Source organism: Piliocolobus tephrosceles, chromosome X (genome assembly GCF_002776525.5).
Source record: "Piliocolobus tephrosceles isolate RC106 chromosome X, ASM277652v3, whole genome shotgun sequence".
Taxonomy (NCBI): Eukaryota; Metazoa; Chordata; class Mammalia; order Primates; family Cercopithecidae; genus Piliocolobus; species Piliocolobus tephrosceles.
In genome coordinates, this window is record NC_045455.1 from 74,452,931 (window position 1) to 74,470,018 (window position 17,088).

At 36.0% G+C, this 17,088-nt stretch overlaps 1 pseudogene; it reads left to right on the top strand.

The window, feature by feature from the left end:
• Positions 1 to 14,818, top strand: part of LOC116418588 — a 26,587-nt pseudogene extending 11,769 nt beyond the window's left edge.
• The last annotated feature ends 2,270 nt before the right edge of the window (positions 14,819 to 17,088 follow it).

Genomic DNA, 17,088 nt, shown 5'->3' on the forward strand with positions numbered 1-17,088 from the left:
AAATAAATAAATAAATAAATAAATAAATAAATAAATAAATAAATAAATAAAACAGGTGTTTTATTTTAAGAAGTAAACCGTTCCAGGGAGAGCTAAAGCCCCCTTCTCAGAGTCCCTTTTCTCTTCCTTTCTCTTCATAGGAACCCACCATCCTGAAATTGATGCATATCATTACCATGAGTGTTTTTATACTTTTACTACATGTATATGAATCCATAAACAAGACATACTATTGTTTGAGTGTTTACAATTTTTACACAAATGGTATTATGTAGAATATAGTTTTGCAGCCTGCTTATTTTTTCACTCAATATTATTCTTGGGATTTATTCATACTGATTGGTCATGTTGATTTCATTCACTTAGTTGAATTAGTAAATGAGTTTATTCATTCTCCTATTATTCAGTGCCTCTCGTATTCATTAATACAATCTTACAATAAGCATTCTTGCAAGTACCTCTTTGTGCCCATATATATGTACTAGTAGCAGGATTGCTCCGTCACAAACCAGACGCATCTTCAACTTATTAGGTATTACAAAATAGGTCTCCAGGTAGTTGTACTGATTTAAACTCCTAACTACAGTGTGTACAAATTCCCATTTCTACTCATCCCTTCCAAAATTACAGTTTTGCCAGTCCAACAGACCTAAAATGATATCTCATTTCCCTGCATTTCTCTGACTGCTAGTACTACTGAACATATTGTTTGATGTTTATTGATTCCTAAATTTCTTTTCTGGGAATTCCTTGTTTATACAATTGTCCATTTTTCAAATGGATTGTTTGATTTTCTAAAACTTTATTTGTATGAATATATACAGATAGCAAAGTGGCACACAAAAAAGATGCTCAATATCATTAGTCATTCAGGAAATGCAAAATACAACCATGTGAGATGCCACCACTCTCCTATTAGAGCTGCCATAAAAATGACAATACCAAGTGTTGGCTAGAATGGGAGCAATGAAAACAAATACGCATACATCGATGGTGGTCATGAAAACGGCACAGTCACTTTGGAAAATAGTTGGCAGTTTCTACCTCCCATATGACCCAGCAGTCCTGTGGTGTTTTCCTGAAAGGAAAATACATGTTCATACAAAAATGTATACAAATTTTTATTGTGGTTTTATTTGTAATCACGCCAAACTGGGAACATTCCAGTGTCTTTCACCTGGTGAACGGATAAACAAACTGGTATATCCATATAATGGAATGCAATTTAGCAACAAAGAGGAAAAACTACAGATATAATCAATATTTGTATGTTAAGTTAAAGAAGCCAGATATAAAAGCTACATTACATGTGATTCCATTTAAATGACATTTTGAAAAGGCAAAAATGCAGGAATAGAAAATAGATCAGTAATTGCCAAGCGCTGAGGTGTGAGTGGGACTGATCACCTAGAGGCCCTACAGATCTTTCTGTAAGATAAAACAAATGTTATATGCATTAATTATAGTGATGGTTGCAAAATTGAATGCATATATTTAAAATCCATACAGCTGTTGTAAAAAGGATGAGTTTTCTTGCTTGTAAATTACACCTCAATCAGCTTGACTTAAAACATAAAGTAAGTGATTTAGGAGCTATGTATGCATGTTGGATGCTAATCCTTGATGACTTGTATGTTTAAAAAAATTTTCAGTCTACGGCCTGTCTTTTTAACTTGTATGTGTTGTTTATTATTGAATAAAGCGTTTGTATTTTTATTAGTCAGATTTATCAGTTTTTTAAAATTTTATACACGTTTATTTTCATTACAAGTTTATTTATATCATTTTGGACTCAGCATGTCCTTAGTTTTTACCCATTCATCAAACTGTTCTGCTGTGAGATAGCCAAGTTCAATAGCAGTTTCCTTGAAGGTTGATCCATGTTTGTGTGCTGTCTTAGCAATCTTTGCTGCCTTGTCATACCCTATATGAGGACTGAGAGCTGTCACCAACATTTTTGAGACTCATTCATCAGCTTGTTGATCCTTTCTGTACTGGCCTGGATTCCCACCATGCAGTTTTCTGTAAAGGAAACTGAAGCATCCCCCAGCAGCCTGGCTGAGTGTAACACATTTTAAATCATCATTGGCTTGAAAACATTCAACTCAAAATGTCCATTGCTGCCTCCAACTGTCACAGCAACATGATTCCCCATGACTTGGGCTGCAACCACGGTCACTGCTTCACACTGAGTAGGGTTCACCTTGCCTGGCATGATACTACTTCCTGGTTCATTTTCAGGCATGATCAGTTCTCCCAGACCTGACCGAGGACCAGAACCCAGAAAACGAATATTATTTGCTATCGTCATCAGACTGCAGGCAGTAGTGTTCATGAATCCACTGAGCTCAACCAGACTGTCATGAGCAGCCAGAACTTCAAATTTATTTGGAGCAGTGACAAAAGGCAAGCCTGTACGTGCAGTCACTTTTGCAGCAACCTTTTCTGTCAGTCTCTTTTTTTAAGATAAAAATGGGCTGCCCTTTTTATATTACTTAAAATAACCTTTCCCTAACCCAGTGACGGAGAAAATATTCCCTTATATTTTCTTCTGAGAAGTTTGCAGTTTTGCTTTCCACATGTTATTTATTTATTAGGAACTCATTTAGAATATGGTATGAAGAAGGGACTCAATATTTTTTCTTTTTCCATATGAGCATCTAATTATTCCAACACCATTTGCTGAATAACATTTTTCTTTTCTTAATTTTTAACCGTCAACTTTCTTAAAGTCTAAGAAGCATGGCTGACATTGCCCAAATTTTTCTGCCTTCACATTTTGTCCTCTGCAGTAATATAATGACATTTCACAAGCCAAAAACCTTGTTATTTCTATATCTCAGAACATTCAAACAGATTAGGTGCTGTGTTGGAATTCATTGTTTCATTTGCCTTCCAAGAGATAGCACTGACAGCAAATCAAATATTTATTATATGTTTTCTTTTAAAGTAAAAATTCCAGGAAATAACTAGAACTGAAAGCTCCCCATCTAAGTTGGGTTTAAAAAAAATTCTTATACAGTTAAAAAAAAAATCTCCATTCTCATAAAATATGAACAATCTATCAAGTATTCTGCAACCTATGTTGAGCATTCATAATGTACAAAAGATTAATACCATGGTTAAAAGATATGTTCCCTAAACAATACTGCACACTAGATTATTTAGACTACCACAGTCTAATAGAAATATAATGTATGCCATTATATAATATTAAATTTTCTAGTACTCTCAGTAAAAATGTTAAAAGAAACATGCAAAAATAATAGATTTTATTTACCCCAATATATACAATATATTTTCATTTTAACAATTAAATCAATACAAAAATTTTTGTCTAGCAATGTAAGAATCTTTTAACAAAAATGCCAAAAATAACATCATTGCTTTTTCTGACTATGAAAGCATCACGTTCATTATTTTAAAATAAGAAATGCATAAAGATGGCAAAATCATTTGAAAATTATCTCTAATTCTATGTAGAAATCATCATGAAACATTTCATTGAACATTCATCCAGAATTGATATTAATATATACACACATACATACACATATGTATAATTCAAAATAAGATTATAAAGCATATATACTGCGTTCAATTCAGTTTATTACTTAATACATTCTATTGTTCACATGCCAAACACAAGGAAGGTATAACTATATAACCTTCTTTTTTTTATTTTTATTTTTAGATGGAGCCTTGCTCTTGTTGCTCAGGCTGGAGTGCAATGGCATGATCTGGGCTCACTGCAACCTCTGCCTCCTGGGTTCAAGCGATTCTCCTGCCTCAGCCTCCTGAGTAGCTGGGATTACAGGCACCTGCCACCACGCCTGGCTAATTTTTTTGTATTTTTAGTAGACACAGGGTATCGCCATGTTGGCCAGGCTGGTCTTGAACTCCTGACCTCAGGTGATCTGCTTTAGCCTCCCAAAGTGCTGGGATTACAGGCATGAGCCACCAAGCCCAGCCATATAACCATTTTTAAAAGCTGCTTTGTATTCCACGAAATAAATGCATCATGATTTGTACGAACATGGCCCTATCATCTGGCATTTACATTGTTCTTAGTATTTCACTATCTCATGCCACATTTGTGATTAGCATACTTATGCATACATTTTGAACATTTCTCTGTTCATTTTCAAGGGATAAATTCTAAGAGTGGAATTACTGAATCTTATTAGGGTGGAAAGATAATTTTAATTTATATTGCCAAATTTTTTTCCCCAAAATGCTACACCAATATACTCTCCAACCAGAAACTTCTTAAGAGGTAATAAAGTCTGGGCTTTAAGCAATTAATATACTTTTTTTTTTTTTTGGTAATCCACTCCCAATTTTGAGGCTGCCTATGTGAACAATATAACATCATTATGGGGGCATTTTACATTCTTTTTTTTCATACTAAGTTGCAAAATCCAATGGGTATTTAGAAAATTCAATGGAGCTACATTTCATAATTCAATAGCCACATGTAGCCAGTGGCTACCATATTGAACAGTGCAGGTTTGTACCAACCTTCCTTTGTAAATAACTGCAAATGCTGGATAAAAGAAAATGAAGGCAAGAACCTAGAAAGTTAAACTTATCACAGAATCAGATTTTATCTGAAGGCATTTACCAAAATGGCTAAATTCAAGGGTTATTTTTATTATTCGTAGGAGCTTAGGAGAAAGACAGTCAAGCTATCTAAGTGGGGAGTTTCACAGGAAATCTCCCCACTAAGCTAAAACACCAAAGGGCAGCACCCTAACTGTCTTAGTTCATTTAGGCTGCTATAGCAAAATACCATCGACTAGCTAGTTTATAAATAAGAAACATTTCTTTTATAAAATAAACAAACATTTCTTTCATAAAATAAATAAGAAATATTTATTTCACTTTCAGCTCTGGAAGCTGGGAAGTCCAAGATCAAGGCAATGGCTGATTCAGTGTCTGGTGAGGTTCTGCTTCCTGGTTCCTGGATGGCCTCTTCTTGCTGTGTCCTCAAGTGGTGGAAGGGTTAAGGGAGCTCTCTGAATCCTCTATTATAAGGGCATCAATCCCATTCATGAGGACTGCACTCTTATGACGTAATCACTTCCCAAAGACCCCCCTGCCAATACCATTACCTTGGGGATTAGGTTTCAACATGTGAATTTTAGGGGGACACAAACTAGACTATAGCACTCAGCATAAAGCTGAACCAGAAATTAACCCATGTTACACCTTTGCCTTCAGGGTAGAAAGCTGCCTTTGACACATTTATTAAAATCTTGTGAATCAAAGAAATTATAAAATCAATTACAAAATGCTTGAAATTGGATAATAATGAGAGTACCTATTAAAAGTTGTAGGAGGCTGGTCAAGACCAACCTGGCCAACAGAGTGAAACCCTGTCTCTACTAAAAATACAAAAATTAGCTGGGCGAGGTGGTGGGCGCCTGTAATCTCAGCTCCTTGGGAGGCTGAGGCAGGAGAATCTCTTGAACCCGGGAGGTGGAGGTTGCAGTGAGCCGAGATCGCACCACTGCACTCTAGCCTGGGCAACAGATCAAGACTCTGTCTCAAAAAAAAAAAATATTGTAGGATGCATGACACCTTCCCCAGCTGACTCAGTTGCCACAGGTCTCTGCATAGTGGAAGTTAGCACATGGAATTAGCATGCAATTACAGGCCTAGTGTCTGGGGAGCTTACTTTCAAACCTGAGTATCCATGGATCCTTATTCTGTGGCTCTTTCCTGCTTCCACCATGCTGGTCTAGGATATCTCACTGACATTCTGCCTGGACTTCCTAAGTACCAATTCATTTGCTTGGGATATAGGCCGTGTGGAGTCTCAGTCCACTTACTTCCTAAAGGAATTGAAGTGGTCCCTCAGACTCCTAGATAAGCAGATGACCATCTTGAAGCCACATATATCCTCTTAAAAAATAGAATAAAATTCTATTTTTAAAAATGTTTAAAGAAAGCCAGGCTCTTTTTCTAAGTTCCTAAGGATCTTTCTGGATAACTTCATCTTCTCTAAAGGCTTCAGCCCATATGGCAATGACTCTCAGATCTGTATTTCCCTCCCATACCTCTCTCCAACATGATGTATCCCATAGACTGTCACCTTGAAACCATGATGGCTGAGTCTGAACTTGAATTTCATGCTTCCCTCTTCAGTCATTAGAAACCTGAGATTTGTTAGGTTTCTTCTCTCCTCCTCACCCATCCACAGCCAATCTCAAGTGCAGGCCATTTACACTTGAGTATTTCTGAGATCTGTTCCCTCCTTTCCATTTCCACAAAAACTGCACTAAAGAAGTCCCTTGCTATTTCTCACCCAAACTTCTTTCATAACCTCTAACTGATCTCCCTGTCCTCTGCTCTCTTCACGTCAATCCCACCAACAGAGGTCACGGATTTGGCCAGGGCTCAAACCCGATTGCTTAGTTTCACCCTCGCCTACTCCAGTTCCCATCTTCTGTCTCTCCCTTATGTTTCAGCAACAGCATGTTTTACCCTCCATGCTGCTTGCCTGTCTTTACTTGCAGTATCCTCTCCGCCTTTCTCACACACATACTTCACCTGGCTAACTGATATAAGATTCAACTTAATGTCCCCCTATCCGAAGGTGCCCCAGAACTTTCTCTACCTCCACCCTTTCTTTGTCCTCCCCTATACTTGGTGGCATATTTTATTACTGCATGTAACACTCCGTGTTACAATACTCTTTCTTCCTCACCAGACAGTGATTTTAAAGGGCTATTCACAGATCATTACCACTAGAGACAACACTTGCCACGCACTGGGCTTTTAACAAGTGGTTTTTTGGGGAAGGTGAACTTTAAGGAATCATTACTATAAACGTAAACCAAATTATTGTTCTTATGATCAAGAATTCCTTCACCAGATGCAAGACTACTCAGCAATAAGAAGAAATGAACTAGCAATACACACGATTTAGATGAATCTCCAGGGAATTATTCTGGAGTAGAAAAAAAAAAAACCACACACTGTGTGATTCCATTAATGTAATATTCTTGAAATGATAAAAGTATAGACGTGCTTGCCCAGGGTTAAGAAGCGTGTGAGGGCAAGAGGCAAGTAGGTGTGCCTATAAAAGCGAAACATAAGGGATCTGTATTTTGGGTCCTTGTGATGATAGAACTGTTCAGCAACGCGACCTTATGCATCTCAATGTCCTGGTTGTGATACTGTACTACAGGTTTGCAAGATGTTACCTTTGGGGGGGAAATGGGTAAAGGGTATACAAGCTCTCTCTGTATTATTTTTTACAACTGCATGTGGATCTACAATTATCTCAAAATTAAAAGTTTAATTTTAAAAAAGATTTCCCACCAGAAACAACACAGACTTCCTACTTTCTTCAAATGCATTCTTTTTATTTGAGAAGGACGATCTCAAGGCAGTGCCCTTTGGGAAAGATGTCTTTCATCATCACGTACATCAGGACCAACCATTACTTTCAGCAAAGTACAAAAATACACACATCAGTGACTTCCGTACAATAAATACATAATCATGCATCCCACAATAAAAGGCACTGAAAACTGATCACTTAGTAGTCATAAAAATTACTAGCTACATTAACAAAGCCACCCAAATTATCTGTACAAGGAAATGTAACAATATATTCCAAAGGTGAAAACACATAAAACATCTTTAAAATAGTAGGCAATAAATATCTCAATTGTATATATTTTAAAAATTATGCCATTGTAAACAGCATGTAAACAAACAAAACTCACGTTGTCTTACCATTATTAAAAGTAATGAGAGCCAAAGTTATAACCTCTGCTCTGTCAGGTATATTTCACTGGCAAGTGTGCTAAGCAGTTGAAAGTTTCACTCTTTTCTGCAGCAAACAGAGCCCACTGTGTAATAAATAGATAGATATTATCTGCATCTTTCAGACACAAGTGCTTAGTTTCAAAACAGACTACCAAAATGTAGTAAATTCCTAACCATAAATAATATGGCAAGGCTAAATTTAAAATACCTCTTCCAATGTAAGGGACGAAAGGAACTATACTGTTGTGTTTTCAGCATGATGATAAATAGGAGGCAAATGATTTCTGGTTATCTTTATTGAAAGATAAAATGAATGTGCTGAATGTCAGGGTAAAGTGTCCAATCTTTTGAGCCTCCTCCTTTTGTGCACTTTGTACAAAGTCGAACAAAGAGTAAAGCTGTATCACACTAAGAATTTTCTTTTGCTAGAGAACATGGAAATGGAGGATACTTAATATTGATGGGAAACAATGACTTCAAAATATGCCTATCAAACTGTGAATATACATACAAGTCGGCTTTTTCCATACTTACTGACAATAAAGATACGGCTTTTTCCTTCTCATGAAGGAACCCTATTGCCTAACCATCCATAAATATCTACAGAATTTCTTATAACTAAAAATATTTTTGTTTCACCTATATATTAGTGCCTCATGGTAGACAAGTACTAGTAATATTTACTATATGCTTAGATACATACGCTACCTGTTAAACATTATTACCGTCTACTCCTCATTCAAAATAACCAAGGAAACATCAACCCACATCTTCAAATGGAGCCTCTGAAGTATACCAGAAAGCATTACTTTTTCCCTTCTACTGTGGGTTTACCATGCACAACTCTTATATATTTTGGTGTGTGTGTGATCAATAGGGTTATATGCCTTCCTAAAATCAACTTTAAATGTGAGTTCACATTCTACAGACCTATCAGTCACTGGGATCACATGTATGGCTGTGGAAAGAGGATTGATGAAATATGTACTTTACAACACAGTCAAAATTATTGGTGGCTGACACAAAAATATAAAAACTGTAGCCATAAAAATGGGATTACCTCTTTATGATAAAATAATTTGGTTAGTTTTTTTGGGTGGAAGGAGACTCCCCTGAAGTAACCTGAAAAAACACTTGGTTTATAATAGTTCTCCTAATACCTTAAACAGACTGTGGAAAAATAAATGTGAAAACAAACTTGAACTCTACCAGACAGGAGCTAAGTCTTACTTTATTTGTATCCCCGGAATCTAATTGAGTGTCAAGTATACAGCAGGTAGAAAAGTCTATCAAGTGAATGAAGGAACAGGGCATTTCAGTTAATTACAAACTTTTTAACTATTTTTTTTTTTTTTTTTTTGAGACAGAATGTCGCTCTGTTGCCCAGGCTGGAGTGCAGTGGTGCGATCGCGGCCCACTGCAACCTCCACCCCCTGGGTTCAAGCGATTCTCCTGCCTCAGCCTCCCGAGTAGCTGGGATTACAGGTACGCATCGCCATGCCTGGTTAGTTTTTGTATTTTTAGCAGAGACAAGGTTTCACCACGTTGACTGGTCTCAAACTCCTGACCTCAGGTAATCCACCCGCTTTAGCCTCCCAAAGTGCTGGGATTACAGGCATGAGCCACCGTGCCCAGCCCTGATATTTAATTTTAGAAATTATTAACTTGGAAAAGCTTTCTGTTAGCCTTTATGAGTATTTGGTGATATGGTAGAAAGGCTTTATCTAATCCCAAAGAAAAACAGGCCCATAGGTAATAGTTTTTATTTTTAGTCTTTATATTCTATAGAGGGTGATAATAGTCACAAGCCTTCTTACATTTACATTAAAATAGTAACTCTAAATAACCTGAAATCACACAAACTCAGTCTATTTCCCCCCAGCTGAATATTACTTAAAAATTCCACCATCACTATTGCTTTTGATTCTTTCTGAAGTCTCATTATTGTCTATAGGTAATCAGTATATGTATTTATGTGGACTGTATACACTAAATGTCTATAAAAGAGAAAGATGATCTTTAGGGCATATTAACAAATTACAAATAAGAGTTTGGCAGTTACGTGAAAATTTTAGAAGCCTCATTTTGAGAAACAAGAATTCAGATTTGCCAATATTTCTGATTTACAACTAACAGATGATTATTTTTCACAAAACAACTGCTCTTCCTTGCTGTTTATCTTCTGTTGGTTTGCCCGGAGTGCACACATGCTCATGAATGCACACTTACCTCATGTGGACTTTCATGTGGAATTTTAAGCCTTTGTTTGTGAAAGTACACAAATATAGAGAAGTTTGGGTTTTATATTACCTTCATTCAAAAATATTTATCAAAGTCCTACTATGTGTAGCTAGACACTGAGAATACAAATGGGAAGAGAGAAATTCCGTGGAGAAGACAGATGTGTGTGTGTGTGTGTGTGTGTGTATGTGTAATTGAAATGTTATGTTATTTTAACAGAAAAAGTTTCAATCTACTATAGGCATGGAAGAAATATCTGCCTAGGGAAGTCAGGTAGGGCTTCACAAAAAGTTAAATTTGAATTGAGTCTTGAATATGTTCATCTATGGCATGGGATTATGCCAAGGCACTAAGTTATAAGTAGTTCCAAATTCCTGGATTACAAAAGTCAACAGAGGGAAGGTTGGTGAGGATACTAAAAAGGAAGAAAGAGGTAAGGTCATAGGTCCTCTTGCTTAGGACCTCTTGCTATTCTGTAATTTATAGAAAAGAGAGTCTACTCCAGAACTTTTAGCAAATTTGTTTTAGAGAGACCACTCTGGTGGGAAAGAGTGAAAGTAGAAAAACCAGTTGTTGAAAAAAAAGAAAAAAAAAAAAAAAAAAACCTATGGCAAAAGCAAAGGAGTGAAAAGTGGTGAGGGTTTGTATGAGGAAGGCCTGAAAGGCAGCAATGAAATCAACACTTTGCTGAAACTAATGAGAAACACAGCATAAAACGAGAATTCAGCTTTTGACATAACCAAAAAATGAAATATGCAACTGCATAAATACTGAAAAAAAATTGATACAGAAAATGCTTTTGCTTACAAAATCCAAAGCCAAGATTAAGATTAAGCATTTGTGTTATTCTATACTTTAGTTTATGAGTTTCTTGGCAGAAGAACCTAATTTGCATAGTGTTGCTATGAAAACTGTGTCATCTTTCAAAAGCTTTCTGAAAGCTTTTCAAGTAAAAGGAGAGAAAACAAAAGAACCGTTCAAGTTTGCAATTCTCTCATTCTCATAATTATGTATATTTTTTAAAAAATGCTGCACAATTATAATCTGTAAACAGAGCATGTTCTAATTAAAATTATAATTAATTTCAATTATACTGAGGTCACCTGTATGTCAGGTCATTATGGGAAGCAAATTCCCAGAAAAACAATTTCTTCCAGTCACTGTACCGAATCATTCTGGATTAATCATTTAGAGATCTATCATCATGAAAATTAAGTTGCGTCATTAAGACAAATCAAAATTCCATGGTGATGAACTCCGAACTTTTCCCTGTATCATATGGCATTCCAACATTTTTGGGGCAGTGAGATGCAACAGGAACTCCAAATTATCATATTATACTATAATAAATACCAGATTTAGCAAAGAAACCTTTAGGTCAAGAATCAGATAGTGACGGAATTCAAATGTCATGTAAAAATCAAGCCATCGTTCCCTTACTCTCATGTATAACTAATATAATGATTTGAACTAGGTTATTCTACCTTCTAATTTAATTCCCTTAATCATACTCAGAGTTCCATTAATTAATAAAGACAATCTCTAGTTTAGTTTCTTTATGGGAAGTTTTGAAAGTACTTTGCATGAAAGAATACCATTCCACAGTCAGAGAACGCAGTCAGTGATCCATGCTCTGGATCAAGCATTCAGAACTCAGTACAGAGAAAGGAATATCACATACTCCATCTTTTTAACTACTGGTTTAAAGAGACATTTTCCTCTTTGGGGAGTTAAACTAAGAAAAGATATGAAGGATTTAACTTAAAAAATATATTCACATCTGTAATATTGTTGTTTGGCTTATGTACAGAAAAATTTTTGAAGATTTTAGAAGTGAGTTTTGGCCTATCCTAAAATGATTAATATGAACATATAATACAACAGAGGAAAATACCCATAATCTACTCTGGTACAAATGCTATTAATTTTAACTTTACTTTCATTTTTACATTGAACATCAGGGATATCAATTTGAACTTCTAATTTCCGTGCTATAGACTGGGAAGTCTTTATTTATATCTAAAATGACAGTGGGAAAGAAATTGTAAAATTAGGTGTGATTCATACTTATATAATTCCTTTTGTAAAAGAAACGTTACCAAGTACTAACAACTGATAATATTGTGTGCCATTTCTAACTGGGAACACCAAGTCACCAAAACATAACCTGTAGAAAGGGCACAATGAGCCAAAGCCATCAGTTACAGAACTTGATAAGCCTAAACCATATTCCCATCTCTAGGTATTGTGAATTTTAATAATTGTTTTGTTGTTTCAGTGAAAGGAAAAAACCCATTTAGCAATTGTCATTGCTAATGCATTTCAAGGCTTAGCAAGTTTAAGAAAATCTCCTTGGTCTGCAGGGTATGGTTTGATCCACATTTACTGGTATTTTTCTATAGAACCAGCTAAGCGTGTTAAGAAAATCTCCTTGGTCTGCAGGGTATGGTCTGATCCACATTTACTGGTGTTTTTCTATAGAACCAGCTAAGCGTGTCTGACTAGTTCACCAGACGTCAATCGCTGAGATGAGAAAGCACAGATATTTGCCCCATGTCACAAACCCTTGTGTGGACTCCATCAAATGTCCTGAATGATTAGATCATCTGAACTACCTTCTTACTGACTTCTAAATTTCAACAGTAGGATGTGCTTCCTGAATTCACTAGTTATGCTAAGATCTAGATACAGTCTCGGACTTCATCAATGTGATGTTGTTTGTTTTGTGGGGGTGTGCTCAGCACACTATATAGCTCACGTGTGCTTTGTGTTTCTATCATATAAGGTGAAAGATATCTATGTTCAAATTATTTGTTCCCAAATCTTCGCCAAAAATTACCAATTCAAGTTCCTTTTTCCTGTAATTTCCATGTAATTTCTCTCACCGATTTTCTTTTTTCCCACCTCCAGTAACTGCTTGTGCAACAGTAAAATTAATATAAAACTCTTTGCCTTTAAAATTAGAGTAAATTAATTATTAGTCTCCTATGAGTTCTTAAATAGCACACAATACATCAACTGCTAACACTGTAACATAGAAGAAAACAAAGTTAGGGCTTGTTAAAGCAATTTTCTTTGGTAAACCCATGCTTCACATTAAATCAAAACAGGTATTTTTTTCCTTCCTTGAAAACATGTGTTTTATTCTGTGTGGTATGTTGTGCCATTATGTTTTAAATTTTTAGTTTTTTAAACAGTTAAACTGAGAGTAATTTTAAGTAGAAATAATTCAAACAATTAAAGTCTCACTGACTTGACAGAAACAATTATCCATAATGGTTACTATCCCAAAACCAAATGCAAACATAAGTTAAAAATATCCACCCTGGAAACGAGAACTGCTAGATATGTGATATTTTAGGGGGTTCAAAATTCTTTTTGTTTTTTTTCTCCAAGACAGAGTCTCGCTCTGTCGCTCAGGCTGGAGTACAGTGGCGAGATCTTGACTCAATGCAACCTCCACCTCCTGGGTTCAAGCGATTCTCTTGCCTCAGCCTCCTGAGTAGCTGGGATTACAGGCACCCACCACCACGCCTGGCTAATTTTTGTATAATGTTGGCCAGGCTGGTCTCGATCTCCTGACCTCAGCTGATCTACCTCCTTCAGCTTCCCAAAGTGCTGGGATTACAAGCCTGAGCCACGGCGCTTGGCCGGGGTTCAAGATTCCTAACGTTCATTTGAATGTCATATTGGCAGTACAATCACTAAGATCTCTTTTCAACTAAACCTGAGAACTAGCTACAGAAAATAAGTTGTGACATGAAGATAAAATACATATTGGCGAGGTTCTGTAAGGAAGCCGCTGAAGTGTTCGCGGTAGGGAGGCGGGAGGGTGAGCACGAGGCCCTCTGGGAACCAGGGTTCAGGGGTCGCTTCTAACTTCCCAGGACAGCCAACCATGGAGCCCGTGGGCAGGAAGCGCCGCAAGAGGGCTGCCAAGGTTCAGTTGGAGGCTCAAGTTATGGCCGCCCCGGTGAAGGAGCATGCAGGAAAGGATCCAGTCAGTGATGAACATGAGGAAAGAAACCCTTTTACAGAAACAAGGGAGAAAGATGTGACTGATGAGCATGGGGAAAGAGAACCTTTTGCTGAAAAAGATGAACACACAGGGATTCATACCATGAAGCTAGAATATATTGCAGCTGACATTACAGAGGACCTTGCTGCAAAAAGAAAAATGATAAAAATAGATAAAGCCGCTTATAGGAAAACCAAGAACACAATTGAACGTGCTTTGAGAAAAAAACAACTAAAAAGGCAGAAACGTGATTATAGGCATACTTGGAAGTTGCTGAATGTCCTTAAAGAATACATCGCAGACAAGCAGAAAGATGATGAAGAAGCAGAAGAAGCAGAAGCAGAAGAAGCAGCAGCAGCAGCAGAAGTAATAGTAGTAGGAGAACAAGAGGAGGAGGAGAAGGAGGAGGAAGAGGAGAAAGAAGAAGAAGGAGGAGAAACAGAAGAAGAAGAAGGAGGAGGAGAAGGAGAAGAAACAGAAGAAGAAATAATTAAAGCATTTCAAGAAAAACAGAAGAGGTGTCAACAATATACAAGTGTTAAGAGATGGGGGCTGAAAGAGGTGAAGCCGCTACGTGAGCAATTCATAAAGGCTACCAAGGACTCTAAAGACAATTATTGCATCATTTCTTCCGATGAAGAAAGTGAACTTGATAACTAGCCGTGTTTTTAAATAAACTCGTGTCAGAACTCTTTTGGAAGAGTTGACACTTAGTTGTCTCTTCAACCTCTGTTATTCTGATGACTGAAGAAAGAACTTGAACCTATGTTATATGATACAAGCACAACTTGAGCTACAGTAAACTACATGATAGTGTTTTGATAGCACAACTTGAACTACAGTAAACTACATGATAGTGTTTTGATAATTGTTGTATAAATCGGTATAGCTCCTCTGTCATTTGTCTGTTAAATGCCAGACCTTGTTTCTATGATCTGTTGAATGAACCCTAGACAATTCTGTGAGAAAGCAGGGATTGCATAGTTATGTACACGGTCAATTAAATTTTAACATTAAAGATAATTTGGATTTCGAAAAAAAAAAAAAATACATATTGGCAAAATATAACACACTGAATCCCTTGGCCACATTAAATCCTTAATATTGGTGATTTCATTTAGGCTTTATATTTTTTAAAAATATTTATTTTAAACATGAAACTTATTTTTTTTAAACAAGGTGTCTATTACTATTCCGCTATCTATGATGGTAAAGAATACAGTTTTTTAAAAGGAAAATAGTTGGGCATCTGTTTGACAGAAATGAGTACTTCAAGTATATAAGTAAATCATCAACAGAACTATACACTCTAAGCAACAGCAGTAAAAAGGAAAAGAGCTAGAATACGTATTTCAGATAAAGATTAAATTTCACAACATAATAAATAAATGCACTGATTTATACAACTTGTGAAAACCTTCTGATGATTACAAGTAATACTGTCTGTTACTGACTTTGCTGATACCAGCACTGCCTCACATAGAGAAATTCAAAGGTAAAATTCTTGTCCCTAATGCCATAAAATATACAAAGCTTTTATATTTGTTATTAAATATTTTGTCTGCCAAAAATCCTGCAAACTAAAACACATCTTGGCAGTTTGAATAGCCAGCATAATTATTTTGATATAAAAAGATAAGAAAAATTTTAATATGAAAATTAATAACAGCAAAAGGAGAAACCTGTTGTATAAATACACATTTTAACATAAAAGTGAGACTTATCTCACTTAAGAGGAAGAAAAACATTCGATACAATTTACTTGAAGATTTGAAAATAATTATATTTTCCCAGCTCTAGATAAATATATTACTTGAATTTACTAGTCATCTTCAATATACAACATATAACTCACAAAACTGGGAATGTTACAATACCAAAACCTTTCACAGCACTAGTTACCAGTTACCAGAACTGTAAGAAATATTTAGCTACATATCAGCTTAATACTTGGTATACAGAAATAGATATGGCTAAGCTGTGGGAAACAATAGTGCAATCAAACATTAAGGACCACAAAATATATTCTTTTTCCTTTTTAGTTTGCATATATAACTGCGTTATCCTACCTTAATGCCATTATCAACTGAGTATGAAACTTCTTTATTTTAACGCATTTTAAAAGTAACCCTTTTTTTCAGGTTTGGTTGATTTACTTTTGAAATGCAGTTCCTATGAAATACCCAGACTATTTATAAAATCCTATGCAATGAATAACTTGTAGCTAAAATGAAATGTTTTATGTGAAGTTTTTAATAACTTTTAAGTAGTAGCTTGGTTTTCATTTTTCCAAAACTTGGAAGTGCATAAACAACTAAGAGAGTATATAAATAATGTAAATAGAATATCTTAGTTACATGGAGGGAATTAATCTGTTCACCTATATTATGTAACATGGAGTTTATCATGAACAGAGTTTAACAGTCTCAGTCTGAGTTACTCTGTTAAACTTCTTTTCCTAAAAATATCAGAAATAATTATACAAATAGGTACAGTCCAGCTGTCTTTGATATCTGTTCTCTACAATGATAAAACTTTATCGTTTTTCTTCTAACATAAATATCTCCAATCAAACTTGGAAAAAAATAATGAGAAAATAAAAAATTAACACTTCGTGTATTATAAAAACCAATAATCACCACGTTTTAAAAACTGCAGTTACTTCTTTAGGAAGGCCACCTATTACAAAGGCATCATATTACTGAGTTGACACAGAGATTGCCATACAAAAGTCAATCAGGGGATGCCACAGAAGAGACAAGCCCCAGGCGTCATGGCACTGGGGCAGGCAGTGGGAGGAGAGAAACCCATGGTAACCAAGTGCTGTGGGGACTGCTCTGGGAGGCTACTCTCTTGGCCAACAATTACTAGTGGAGGAATTTTCACGTCTCACTCTTCATTTCAGCTGATCTACAGAATTTGGTGTTTTAAAACTGCCATTTGTATCATCAAACTTCAAACCCACTGTCTTATCCAACTTACATCTGAGAGACGCAGGATGAATTAACTGGAGTGGGGCATAGAGGGGGCGGACGGGAGAGATCCTA